Genomic DNA, 15085 nt, shown 5'->3' with positions numbered 1-15085 from the left:
GGTGTTGATCGCGCAGTGTGTAAGGTACTCCGAGAAGAAACAACCCGATAAAGTACGGTCGGCGAGGGGTTCCCGATAACTTTTAGATTTCAAACTTGTTGGATAATTGTGTCTATCGGCCGCGATCTAGTGCACGCTACAGCCAATGAGAGCACATTATATTACAGCCACGCACCGTTGGTTAGTCCGCATAGAACCGCAATATTACCGTACAGACAGTCCAGTCCTGTATTAAACATGATAAACAGATTGATAGAGTGAGCGAGCCTGCTCAACGATGGGGCTGTTTATTATTAGAGAGGAATATAGCAGGGCTTGCAGACAGAGAGAGAGAGAGAGAGAGCTGTGTGTGTGTGACGCAGGTATGTGTCTCTGAACAGTATTGCCAGGTTTTGCGCGAGAAATAAGCAACCAGGTCTATGAAAACAAGCCCAACAAACACTTTAAACCTATATACAATATAAAATAGCCGATCTACAAGCTCACAACGCGTCGCAGCTATTCTCAAAGAAAAAAAGCAACATTAAGAAATAAAGCCAAATAAGCAACTACACTTTGGAAATAAGCTAAAAAGAAACGCAACCACCAATATTTTTTACAAGCAACTCGCTTATAATAAGCGGACACGGCAACACTGGTTGACTTTTGAAGCGTTTGTTTCAGAGAGGGAGAGAGAGAGAGAAATACAGAGAAATTGAGAATTATTTAATGTCAATCATTAGCGTCCTGTCTCGGTCTCGCGCATATATCACGGGAGCCTTTCACGTTTTCGTGAGACGTTTGGAATAAAAAACAAATGTATGTATTGGGTCGGGATCACATCGTGGTGAAATATCTTGCAATCAGTGAACCCCTGTCGCAGACCAATCAATCGTGCGAGAATCACAACGATATATTTAGCCCGATTTCAAGAGAGAAACTCGTGAAATGCTTAACGATCTGTTCACTCGCCGACCATTTCAAATATCGTACAGTGTGTAGACGTCTTAAAAGAGTATCTTCAGGTGGCTGCAATTCAAAACTGGGCCCGGTAAAAGTCATAACCTAACCCCCCTTATCTACACTACCTATGTTCTGCATAGTACTGTATATCTGTCTGTCGTTTAATGTCACTATGAATTGAGTACATGGGGACCCCATTTGAAATACGCCATTAGGCTTTCATGGGCTTTTCAATCCTATTTAGTTTACCTTGTATGTAAACTGTATTTTCTTGTGCTTTTTTCTGCAAATTTTCTAAATAAATTATTCAATCAACAATCAATGAACAATCCAATGTATACCGACCTACTGATTCTAAAACCATCCACCAGGAGGCAGAGTGGAGGCCCTGTGCCTTTAGATTGTGTTTACATGTCCTATAATCCTCTCTCTGTCTAAATGATGCAGGAGTCGGACTAAACGCTTCAGGCAAACCATGGTCTGCATGGAATAGCAGTCATTTTTCTTGTTTTTTTTAATGTAGCCCCTCAACGTTTATTTAGGTTGCAGCAAGGGTTGGTAAAACAATATTTAATCACAGACAACAGTATGCAACCACATTTTTACCCAACAAAAGATTATGATTATTATGATTTCATTGTTGACCTTTGGCCAAACAACACTTGTGATGCTCTACCAATACTTAAAGTAGTCGTGTAGAGATGCTGAGACCTCAGTTGCCATAAGCGTAATTTGAATTGATGCTTTCAAGCTCCATGTTTACTTTTTATGGCCTTGTGAAGATAGACCCAGTTTTTTATATCTCTAATCAAATAAATAGACCCGTCCATATCCACCAGCAGCATCGTACCAGACCACTGCAGCAAACAAATTTGTGCATTAAGATATATGCTGCTCAACTTGAAGAAAAAAGAAAAATGTTTTAAATGAGCTTTCACTTTCGCTTCCCTGCCTGCTGGCTCCCTTTATGGCACTTTGTATTTTACAGTAAAAACTGCAGCAATCAAATCCCTGTCTGGAGAGAGGATGCTGTTTATGTGGTCCTATCAGACGATCAGAGCGAATAGGAGACATATCTGTCAGGGGAACTTCACTGCGTGGGCTGCTGAATTCTAATCAGCGCACCTGGCTGTCCCTCTGTTTCTCACGCGCACACACACACACCTCTGTTTCTCACACACACACACACACCTCTGTTTCTCACGCGCACACACACACACCTCTGTTTCTCACACACACACACACACACACCTGTTTCTCACACACACACACACACACACACACACACACACACACACACACACACACACACACACACACACACACACACACACACACACACACACACACACACACACACACACACACACACACACACACACACACACACACACACACTCTCTCTCTCTCTCTCTCTCTCTCTCTCTCTCTCTCTCTCTCTCTCATGAACCACTGTGTTGAATTTTCATCTGGTTCACTGCATCTACAATAAACATTAATATTGTAGTGTCCCGGAAAGTTAGTCGCTGAGGAGGGCTACCCAGCATGCATCGAGGTGCGAGTGTATTTGTTATTGTTCTGTTATTGTGATATTATTTGTCATAGGGGATGTGTTGGGGGGGATCCGTATGTTAAGAATATGTTTTATGTTAATCATTTATTCGTCACTTATTGACATGCATTTGGTCGAAACCATTGGTGAAGCACAGTGGTGGAAAATAACTAAGTACATTTACTTAAGTACTGTACTTTTGAGGTATTTGTACTTTACTGGAGTACCGGTATTTCCAATTTTCATTACTTTTACTTCTACTCCACTACATCTCAGAGGCAAATATTATACTTTTACTCCACTACAATTATTTGAAAACTTTAGTTACTAGTCTGCAAGCAAAACCAGCGCCTGGTGTGAGCTCGTCTCTCACGCCACACATGTTGTGTTTTTCTAGCAAGTTTAAATATTCTAAGATTTTCAGCAGAGTTGCACCACTCATCACAGTGCTTATTTGTTACCCAGGAGCACCAAATACAGCAGTAGTGCTGGCAGCTCAAAAAAACACTTTCTGTGGACACAGCCCTTGTTTGCCAAGAAGTTTCTGAAGCGTCCGCGCCTGTAGCGATGCATCTCTCTGTGTGTTCACCCAGCTTTCTGGCAAAGCCAAGATACCGCTGAGTGTGTTTCTCTGCTACAGTGCACAATCCAAGAGTGCAAAGAGCCTCTGAGTACTCCGAGTACCTCTGGCCAAGTATAATTTCACAAGCCTGTTTCTGCATGCTTTCCAGGCTTTTAGCCTGGTCTGCGGGCAAGGAACTGTGCTAGACATGGGACTGCATACTCCAGCACTGGACTCGCGTAACCTGTGTAGATGGAAACCAGTTCTGGATCTCTCTCTACTTCTTTGTCAGCAGCACTGTGTACATCAGTACTCCTTGGTCTTCTAGTCTCTCACCCTCTTGCCAGTTCAAACACCAGCTAAATGTAGGCCTGCTCCCACAACCCATAAGCAGTTTGTCAGCTAAATATCTTGGCATTCTGCTATTCACAATTTCCAAAAAGAGCAAAACATGATCTTAACCACTTTAAGCATGGCATACCACCTGGACTGCTGGTGTAGCGGCTGAGTGTAGCCTGACAGCGTGTTGCGGGTTCGAGTCCCAATCCCGACGGCCTTTGCTGCATGTCACTCCCCATCTCTCTCTGCCCATGTCCTGTCAGCCTACTGTCCTATCAATAAAGGCATAAAAGCCCAAAAATAAATCTTTAAAAAAAAAAGAAAAAACATGGCGTACCACTTTTGGGTCCGTTGTGGTGTGATGTGTTGTGAGCTTGTAGATAGGCTTATTTTCCAAATAATTTGGATTTTCTTTTGTGGTAGCGGTTAAAATACTATAACTCCATACTTCCGGTGCAGTATTAACACTTCTGAAGCTAAACGGTTGCACTAGGTAGGACCCTGGCCTATATTTATACCATTATTTATTGTACATCTTCATAGCAGTTGCTGCCAGTTTCAAACGTGCAGAAGGTACTTTTAATCCCTGAGATAAGCTTTCAAACAGGTCTTACTCCCTTGAGCTGGTGGGGGCAATATGCTGCCTGGGAGTGACGCTGCACTATAAGGTCATTAAGGGGGAAAAAGCACCTTCTTCGCATTAGAAAACAGCCTGGTCCCGTTGGCTCGGGCTGACACTGAGCACTCTAATTAAGATAACAAGTCCATTTACAGAACATGATCGGTCTTGTGATTGGGCAATTTGAAAGATAATCTGTCATCACCCGTTTAGAATGTATATTGCCACATTATGATGTGTACTCCATCAATTGGTGCCTCTCTATATCGGTGCCTCCTCCCTCAATTCACAGTCAATTATTTTGTGTTTGTTTTAGAAGTCAGGGCATGGAGGAGGAAGTTATTGTTTAATAATTAAAGGAGAGGTTGTTAAACCACAGTAACCCAAATGGCCCCGTGAGGGTATTAACAATCAGATTGTGTTGCTACTCTGTAAAAAATCTGAATGTTTACAGAGTAGCTACCGTCTCCTGAAGTCTTAGGACCATAACCTCTCCTTCTCCTGGGAACCGGCACCATAGCAGAGCTTGAGCCAAATCTTCTGAATACAGTATTTCTCTCTTCAGGGGAACTGGAAGAGATGGGTGCAAATGTGAGTGGTGCATTCTGCATTGGGGTTTTTTTGTGTTGTTGTGTTGACTCCTTAATTCACTTCTAGGTCAGAGGAGTATGAACCTGTCTGAGCCTCTGTGTTTTCGTTTATTCGTTACGCTCCTGCTACAGCTGTTGCACTGTGCCCTACTTTGAGTCAGATCCTCAAGCCCGCCCCCCCCCCGAGCTTAATCAACATGAAGGTGATATCTCATCAGCTTCTACAAATCTGCTGTACTTCAAACCCCCATCATATGAAGTTTGCATTAATTGATCACAATCAAGAACTCAAAAGAAGTAAAAAATAAAGAAATGTGATTTTCACAGTGTATCAACCAACCCGATCGCCAGAGGAAACGTTCTCTTTGAACGTTTTTGAAATTCCGTGAATAGACAACTGGAAAACCCGAAGATTCGTGCATAGCCGCCTCGCATCTCCCCCATTGTGACTAAACCATTTCGGAGGCGCGCAGTCTCAAGGGAATTGTCGCCACGTAAGGGGCCACCGAGCGAGCTAAAGCGAGCGAGTTGCCGTCCCGAACGTTGGGACATTCCCTTTTGCCTACTCAGCGCCGTTTGAGTTATGTACCGATAGGCACAGAATCGTACATTTTGTTGTGGGGACTGCTCTGCTTCCGGGTTTTTCCAGGTTGCGACTGGTTACGCCCACCGTGGGACTCGCCGTACATATGCACGGAATTTCAGGGTTTCTAGGCGACTATGCACGGAATGACGTGCACTGGATCCGTGCAATGTATACTAATTCTCTGGCGATCAGGCTGGTATCAACACTGCCACTGGCGTAGTAGTAGAAGGACATACATACATGTGAAAATAAATAATTCTTAAGAAATTTAAAAGTAAATTGTGAAGCAGGGCTTGCCAGATCTTAAAACACATGGATTGTGTTACAGTACCACTTGACATACAGGTCCATTCCAATTCCACTACACTCCCAGAGTAAAATTAACACTGTGGAGTTTCTCAGGGGCACAGAAAGCAAGCAGATTTGCTGGCAAACTTAGTAAAGATTAAAAACAGTGTGCTCAGAATAACTACTAGCAACCTAATAGTCATTAGAGTAGTTGGAGTTTTTTCAAGGGACTTCATGTTTATATTAGGGTGCCTTCTCTGTCCTTTTTTTTCCACTGATTTGTCCAACCCAGCACCTAATTGGATGTGCAATTGTGCATACACTACTAAGCTCTTCATACATTAGGGAGCTCCCTGTGCTGTTTCACAAGAACAACTCAGTGATTTTCTTGGTAAGTTATTAACATGCGATTGGCTAAAAATAAATGTTTGAGACCAAAAGTCAAATGTGCATCATTTTGTGAAAATGGTTGCTCGGTAATAGGGATGCACCCAGAATGTCATTTTAAGATTTATTTGGCTATTCAAAAATAGCAGATCTACAAGCTCATAGATCTCATCAGTGTAGAAATACTCTGTTACAAGTAATATATATATATATATATTTTTTTTTTTAAGGTAAACATTTGTAACTCAAATCTTTGCTTCTGGGGGATTCTACAAATGTCTTCTAAATCCTACAGTTTTTTGAAAAACGTATGTTTCTATATCAGTGGTTCTCAAACTTTTTCATGTCAAGGACCCCCAAAATGTATTTGGCCGCCGACCCCCATCTCAAAATATGTTGTTCCAGGGACCCCCAGAAGGAAAGATTTGAGTTTAAAATGTTTGCTTTAAAAATATAGATATATTCAAATATTTGCACAAATGTTCAAAATTTAAAAAAGAAAATAGCAGATCTACAAGCTCATAGCGCGGCACTCGGTGCCGCGCTATGAGCTTGTATATCTGCTATTTTTTAATAGCCAAAGAAATCAAAAAATGACACAGATTCTTTCCCAATCTAAATGGGCTGAACAGGTACAAGCAGCAAAATGTTGTTGGGAGATATGTTGTGACATATTCTATCGTTTTTGAACATCAAACTCACTCAATTGTCATCAGTCCCCTAAGCAGTCAGTCTCTGTCAGAGTATCAGATAGATGAAATAATTAACAGGCCACAGTAGCCTGGGCACCATTCCTTTTCGGGTATATGATCCGGTCGGGAGCTCTACGTCATCCGCGTCATCAGTGACCGGATCGCGACAAACCGGAAACACGTCTCACCCCAAAATAGGTCCGTCCTATAAAATCCTTGATGCGGCGTAGTTTAGCTTATTTTTTAAATATAAATGTGAGTGTACTTTCCGGAGACTATTTAGCGTCTGTATTATCCGTATTATCCCACGGGGAAATTCTATTCCATTTAAATAGGGATTGGGGAACCAAAACAAAGCGGCACCGCAAAACCGGATCGCGACAATCCGGAAACAGGATTCTTTTTTCTTTTTTCTTTTTCAGTAGGCGTGGCCTAGACCGGATCATATGGGTCTTTAGTAACAGACACCAGGCTTTCCTCCGAGGTGGAAAGACTGGTGATGCGAGGTTAGGCCACAGTGAGGAAAGCCAACACAGAGAACATTGACGCTGAAATACAACACAAACTTTAAGTGATACAATGGTGACATCTGGTGGCCATCCCAGTGATACCTCTCATTGCTGCCATTTCATCGTTTTGTAGATAAATAAGACTTAAGTAGTTCTGAACTATGAGTTATGCAAATAAACTGTTTGTTTATAGTAATACTGTGCATGATCATTACACTAGAGGTTCCAGTAATGGGCAGCTTGAATTACCTGGTCCAAAAACCAACGCTGTGAGGAGATCTTTTATTTATAGATCATTGACTCTTCGGAATAACCTTGAAACCTCTGCTGCATTTACAGGAAATGTACTTTTAAAAATAATCTTAAATTGTATTTAACACTGTAGAGTATTTTTGTTTGTCCTTTTGTTTCTGTTTCTTTGCTCACATGTATTTTCAGCTATCTTATTTGTTAGTTTCATTATGTAATTGTGTGTTGAGTACTGACATTTAATCATTTTGTATTTGCAACTGTACTAATTGTTTTTGAATGTTTTTTGTGTGGACCCCAGGAAGACTAGCTGGTTGCTATGGCACCAGCTAATGGGGATCCTTAATCAAATCAAATCAAATGTACTCTAGTTGAGTTTCAGAATTAAAATATAATAGCTGGAAATTAGAATAATAGGCAATTTTTTCTCTGCCTTTAGCACCATGGACAGCGACTCTCTCTCGTATGTAGTGTATGCAGCGAAAATCCAACAAATACATTTGAAATTGTACCCTTTAATTGACTGGAGGCAAAAACATAACTGACACAGGCACGGCCAGACCTATGCATGGGCTACCCTGGGATTGAACCAAGGGGCCCCCGGAAAAGTGCCCCAAAATGTATGACGATTTTTTTTTTTATATAATTATTGTCAAATTGTAAAGTATAGCCTACCTCCAAATGGGATGAATGAGGTGTTTTATCTGCATGTGAGTGGAGTTGAGTGGGAGGATTCCTTGCCGCTCCACTCATGACGCTCACCACCACTTGGAAAAAAGAAAAGGGAAAAAAGATTATATTTGCTTCATAAACACCAAGTCACTGCCTCAATCACTTAAACCCCATATGGGTAACCGAGTTACTGTTATTGTGGGGCAAGCTTTTGCTGAAAATAGCCGATCGACAAGCTCACAACGCATCCAGTTGTGAGCTTGTCGATCTGCTATTTTCAGCAAAACCCAGTGAGCCATAGTCGTCTATTAGACCTCCGTCTAAAACTAGGTTATAATTGGTCTAAAAGTGAAAGTTTTTTCAACGTCTATTCTTAGCCTAGATGTTGATTAGCTGTTTTTTAAGCGTCTATATTTAGACCGTCTATATTATAGACGTCATTTCAACGGCTATGATATAGACGGTCTATATATATACGCTTAAAAAACAGCTAATCAACGTCTAGGCTAAGAATAGACGTTGAAAAAACTTTCACTTTTAGACCAATTATAACCCGGTTTTAGCCTAGACCTTAGACGTTTTTTAAACGTCTAATAGCCCGAAAAATGCTCAGTGGGAAGCTTTCCCCACAATACTGATGCTGGGGTTTAAGTGGTTAGGCACCATGGACCATACTACTAGCCCCCTCTGGTGGTGTCTGGTGTAGGCTGCGAGAACATGAAAATTACCTTTGAAATCATACCCTTTCATTGACAGGAGGTAAAAACATAACTGACACAATAATTCAGATTACAGAAATCTGTTCAGAATGTACGCACATGATGCAATGTAGGCTATTTTGTAACATCATTACCTTATAGGTACCACTTGCCTATCATTTTGACATTGCATAGCCTACTAGTTTTTCTGTCATCCTCACAGAACAGCCTATAGCTTTTTCTTCGTGTGCTTTAAATTATGCCAATAATGTACTCCAAAGGGATTTATGTGTCTCTGTTTATATGCTCTGGTTGGAGTAGTTTATCAGGGCCCTAAACTACTTATAACAACAACTTATATTTCTTTCCTGGGTAAGATAGCTGAAAATGATTATAGATTCTCTTTACAATTTGTGAGGAGACAGGAGGTATGTGGTATCCTTGTGAGAGCATCCTGATCCAGGATACTGTACACTAAAAGGTTTGGCCATAATTGAAAAACTAGTGATCAATCAGGTTATGAGGATTTAATAAAAATAAAATTATAGAGAATTAAAGTTTGCCCTTTTTCTGTCATGGTGACATATGTTTCTATATAGAATCGTATAGCATCATGACAGAAAAAGCAGACTCATAAGTCTAAAGTGAGGTTACATCTGTGCATCTTCTCATGCAGAATTGGTTCAATTGGTTAAACGTCACTGAGCAATGTATGAAAAAATATATGCCATATATGCCATGTGTGTTGTATTTACACATCTATGATTGTTTCAGCTTTCCATCACAGATGGAATGCCACTGCCAATCGCCGCCACCCCTCCTTGTGGGTATTTATAAGGACGCTGAAGGACGAACAACGCCGGGTGGAGTCCTTATGTGTCATGGCAGAGTGTGGGGACCGCCCACCTACAGCACGAAGGAAGTGGAGGATGCTGGACGAGAGGCTCCAGCGCCTGCGTGCACAGTACCAGAGGGGTCTTAGGACCTTAGAGCAGTACTGGGAGGGAGTCAAACACATAATTGTTAATTTTGTTTAATTGTGCAGGGGCGGCAGTGGCTCTCAGGGGTAGAGTGGCCGGCAACCGCAAGGTTCCCAGTTCGATCCCGGGCTCCCCCAGAGTTAGTGTCGAATTGTCCTTGAGCAAGACTCTGAACCCCTAATTGCTCCCGATGTGCAGGTTGGTGCCTTGCATGGTTTCCTCTGACATCGGTGTGTGAATGGGTGAATGTAATGCATGTGTGTGTGAATGGGTGAATGTAATGAATGTGTGTGTGAATGGGTGAATGTAATGAATGTGTGTGTGAATGGGTGAATGTAAGTCTTCAGACTTACATTCTTACTTACATTGTAATTGAGACTTCTGCTCCTTTTTGCTGTCCAGTGTGGACAGCAACACAGCCTTTTTGCTGTCCAGTGTTTCAGTGTTTATAACTCAGATATTAGAGGGGTAATATTATTCTTTCATGTAAGGTCACGTGGTAGTTTTTGTGTGGTTTTTTTTCTTTTTTCTTCTTCTAATATTAGGTATTATAGATTTTTTAATTCGGGATATTACCATGCTATAACTGAGCCTCTGCCCCTCTGTCTTGGACAATGTTAATTTAAAAAAAAAATTGTACTATGCCTTATTTTATTATTATTATTATTATTTTTTATAAAACAATTGTCCTCCTAATATAGTGCCTCATTCTATTTTTGTATTGTACTCTGCTGTGTGGGGGGGGGCTATCGTTTGCCTAGCTGTCATGGTGGCAATATTCTCACAAAACATAGACTTTGCGTAAAAGGGACCTGTACCCCCATTAGCCTAGTCTGTATGCTGTAAGCCAACACAGAATAATAATAATGAACAATAACAATAACAAATATAGCTGCAAGCAGCGATAAGCGGGGCCAGGGAATAGAGAGAGAGAGAGAGAGAGAGAGAGAGAGAGAGAGAGAGAGAGAGAGAGAGAGAGAGAGAGAGAGAGAGAGAGAGAGAGAGAGAGAGACTAATGAGGAGTGAGTGAGGGCAGGTGTGATTATGGATTGAGAGGGAATGACAGCAGGTGAGGTGGGTAGATCCAATCCATGGGAATAGGCCAGGTGGACTGTTGCTGTTGCTCACTTTCTAAAAGAACATAATTATGAGAAAAAGAGAGAGAGAGAGAGAGATAGAGAGACGGAATAGATTGAAGAGAGAGAGAGAGAGACGGAATAGATTGAAGAGAGAGAGAGAGAAACGGAATAGATTGAAGAGAAAGAGAGAGAAACGGAATAGATTGAAGAGAAAGAGAGAGAGAGAAACAGAATAGATTGAAGAGAAAGAGAGAGAGAGAGAGAGAGAGAGAGAAAAGGAATAGATTGAAGAGAAAGAGAGAGAGAGAAACTGAATAGATTGAAGAGAAAGAGAGAGAGAGACATGGAAACGGAATAGATTGAAGAGAGAGAGAGCGAGAGAGACATGGAAACGGAATAGATTGAAGAGAGAGAGAGAGACATGGAAACATAATAGACTGAAGAGAGAGAGAGATGGAAGCAGAAGGGATTGAATGGACATCTCAACCTATTGCCATTAACAGGAATCGAACCCTCAACCTTCGGATTGACAGGCTGCAACACTACCTATAGTGCTATAGCTTTGTACAGATTGAGGTTGTCTGTTGAAGATAAAAGTGAACCAGTGAAAGCAGCCGACCTACAAGCTCAGAAATACGTTGCTATCTGAAAAGTTGTGAGATTGTAGATCGGAGAGAGAGAGAGAGAGACATGTAAACGGAATAGATAAGGATAATTCCTTTAACAGGTCTGTTCATGAAAGTCCTTGCGGTCTTGTTTCCAATGAGGGCCTGTGAGCAATTAGGGGTTAAGAGTCTTGACAAATTTCATTTGCTGGCCTGGCCTGGAATCGTACCTGGGGCAACTAGGGCCTCTGGCTCCCTAGGCTGGCTCACTAACCACTCAGCTATGGCCGCCCCTCAAAACAGAGAGAGAGAGACATGGAAACGGAATAGATTGAAGAGGGAGACATGGAAACGGAATAGATTGAAGAGAGAGAGAGAGAGAGACATGGAAACAGAATAGATTGAAGAGAGAGAGACATGGAAACATAATAGATTGAAGAGAGAGAGAGATGGAAGCAGAATGGATTGATTGGACATCTCAACCTATTGCCATTAACAGGAATCGAACCCTCAACCTTCGGATTGACAGGCTGCAACACTACCTATAGTGCTATAGCTTTGTCCAGGCTAAGGTTGTCTGTTGAAGATAAAAGTGAACCAGTGAAAGCAGCCGATCTACAAGCTCAGAAACACGTTGCTATCTGAAAGGTTTTGAGATTGTAGATCGGCTATTTTCAGAATGAAGTATGTCATACATTGCAAAAACATACCTTCTCAGATAAGCATTTCATGTTATCTTTATCAATTCCATATGTATTCATTAATACAGTCTTGTTGTTTGCAATGTACTTTAAATGAAGTCTCCACCAAGTGAGGCTTGAACCGCCAACCTTGATGTTATGAAACATTCACTTAAGCGGGAAGCCATTGGACCGACAGACCTAATCCAGTGAAAACGGAGGTCAGACAGATGATACCATTTCACGCAAATAACTGAAAAATCCTGGGTTTAAGTGTTTTTCAAACTGCTCAAAATTGCGGACAATCTAAGGGCGGAGAGAGAGACATGGAAACGGAATAGATTGAAGAGAGAGAGACATGGAAACAATAGATTGAAGAGAGAGAAAGATGGAAGCAGAATGGATTGATTGGACTTGTCAACCTATTGCCATTAACAGGAATCGAACCCTCAACCTTTGGATTGACAGGCTGCAACACTACCTATAGTGCTATAGCTTTGACCAGGCTGAGGTTGTCTGTTGAAGATAAAACTGAACCAGTGAAAGCAGCCGATCTACAAGCTCAGAAACACGTTGCTATCTGAAAAGTTTTGAGATTGTAGATCGGCTATTTTCAGAATGAAGTATGTCATACATTGCAAAAACAGACCTTCTCAGATAAGCATTTCATGTTGTCTTTAGCAATTGCATATGTATTCATTAATACAGTCTTGTAGTTTGCAATGCACTTTAAATGAAGTCTCGACCAAGTGAGGCTTGAACCGGCAACCTTGATGTTGTGAAACATTCACTTAAGCGGGAAGCCATTGGACCAACAGACCTGATACAGTGAAAACGGAGATCAGACAGATACCATTTCACGCAAATAACTGAAAAATCCTGGGTTTAAGTGTTTTTCAAACTGCTCAAAATTGCGAACAATCTAAGGGCGGAGAGAGAGACATGGAAACGGAATAGATTGAAGAGAGAGAGACATGGAAACAATAGATTGAAGAGAGAGAAGGATGGAAGCAGAATGGATTGATTGGACGTGTCAACCTATTGCCATTAACAGGAATCTAACCCTCAACCTTCGGATTGACGGGCTGCAACATTACCTATAGTGCTATAGCTTTGTCCAGGCTGAGGTTGTCTGTTGAAGATAAAAGTGAACCAGTGAAAGCAGCCGATCTACAAACTCAGAAACACGTTGCTATCTGAAAAGTTTTGAGATTGTAGATCGGCTATTTTCAGAATGAAGTATGTCATATGTCATGGCTGGCTCTTGCCATGACAAATAATAGGGAGGGAGACCAACGGAAAGTTTAACAAAGATATTTATTGACTACTAAACTAACATAAGCAACTTATAGATAACTGAACATAAAGAGACATTATAACAGTAAAAGGATCCAATGAGGTGTGGAGTCAGTAAATCAGTGGTGTAAGTGTGGATGCGTGGAACATGGTGTAGTGCAGGGTGTGTGGATGGAAAGAATAGTCAAATAGAACAGAACAAAAGAATGGGGAGCAGCTGAAGAGGACGGCAGTCCTCTCTCCTCTGGATCTCCCTGTGGACTGATCATGGGCTGGCTTTTATAGCCTCCTGGAGGCACCGGCCCCAGGTGCTCTCCAATGAGCCATTAGTACATTGACTGCCACACCCTGTTCACCTAGAAGGACAGCATTACTAGAGCACACTCCCCTACTCCACATAAGGGAGTGGGGCATCACACCTCCCCCCTTAAAGTCGTGGTCCCAATAGGCTCCACGGCTCCCAACTTTAACAGTAATTTAACATATCAAATTATTAAACCCAATAATCCAAAATAAATCATACCCAACTAAGTACATCACACAATGTTAACGTTTAACTTTTACCATGGTTCTACGACATTTTAGCGTAAAAATACTTTTCAATTATGTGTCTGACCATAGTGTGCTATAACACCCTTATAGCCCTGGCCCTGTAACCCCCTGGACTCTCCTCCCCCTCAACGGCTGGATCCGGTGTTTCAGCTATAGCAATGCGGCCGTCAAGGAGCAGGACAGACCAGGGATCACAACACCAGGCACTAAAAAAAAAACAGACACCAAGTATTAGACACAGAGACATATACACTGGGTTACAAAACAATGCCCCAGTCAACTCTAGACACCGGACCTTGGGTAGGTGCCCCAACAGGTTGTGTCCTCTACCTCAGTCACTGCCACTGACTGAGAAGAAGGACTTAAGGTGACTCACGACCATTGCTAGGTCGTAACAGGTTTTCATGACACCACTGAGTAGCTTTCCGAAGATTAGGAGTTGCAATGAGGTAGCTGACCTCTGACATACGCTTGACAACAGTATATGGACCTGTAAGTTTTGTTTGGAAAGGCAAAAGAGCCAGCACCTGCTCACCCGGACTGAACTGCCGATGTTCAGCCCGCCGACCAAATGAACGCTTAATTTTCACTTTAGCATTTGCAATGACTTCTCTAGTAGGCTTAGAAGAACCCACCTGCTTCAAAAGTGGTGGTGGCGACACATTTGCCCACACGCGCCCCCCAGCATGCATGTTACCCAGGAGAACATCCACCCCAGCCATCGGTAACGCCGTGCGCAACGCTACTTCCACCTCGCCCTGAACCAGACCACACTCCAGATTGAGTTTGTGTATAGGAGAAGGGATTATGGACACGCCCATACCACGGCTCAACATGTCACCCCCAGTAGCAGACTGTGCAGAGAATGGCAGGACAGAGTCAAGCACGTATGTGCCCAGCGCAGCCGTGTCCCGCAGAATTGTCACAGGTATTTTTTCACTGGACCCACAAGAGAGATAAACCCCCTCTCCACGAATGGTCGATACGCCTCATCTACATCGTCAAGACTCCTCTCGCTCCCATGTAGAGAACTTACCGACCTTGACACAGCTGACACCGGCGCAACAGCCGCTGCCGACTTTACCTCCATTTTCTCTCTCTGTTTCAGTGAATAACAGTCTGCTTTAATGTGACCTTTCTTGCCACAGTAGTGACATGTTCTGTCACCGTCACGGGCAGCCCAACTTTTCCCGTCCTCCATTTTAAAA

This window comes from Gymnoscopelus braueri (assembly GCF_963280865.1).
Source record: "Gymnoscopelus braueri genome assembly, chromosome: 14".
Lineage (NCBI taxonomy): Eukaryota > Metazoa > Chordata > Actinopteri > Myctophiformes > Myctophidae > Gymnoscopelus > Gymnoscopelus braueri.
The sequence above is the reverse complement of the archived record's forward strand: the minus strand, read 5'-3'. Positions refer to the sequence as shown.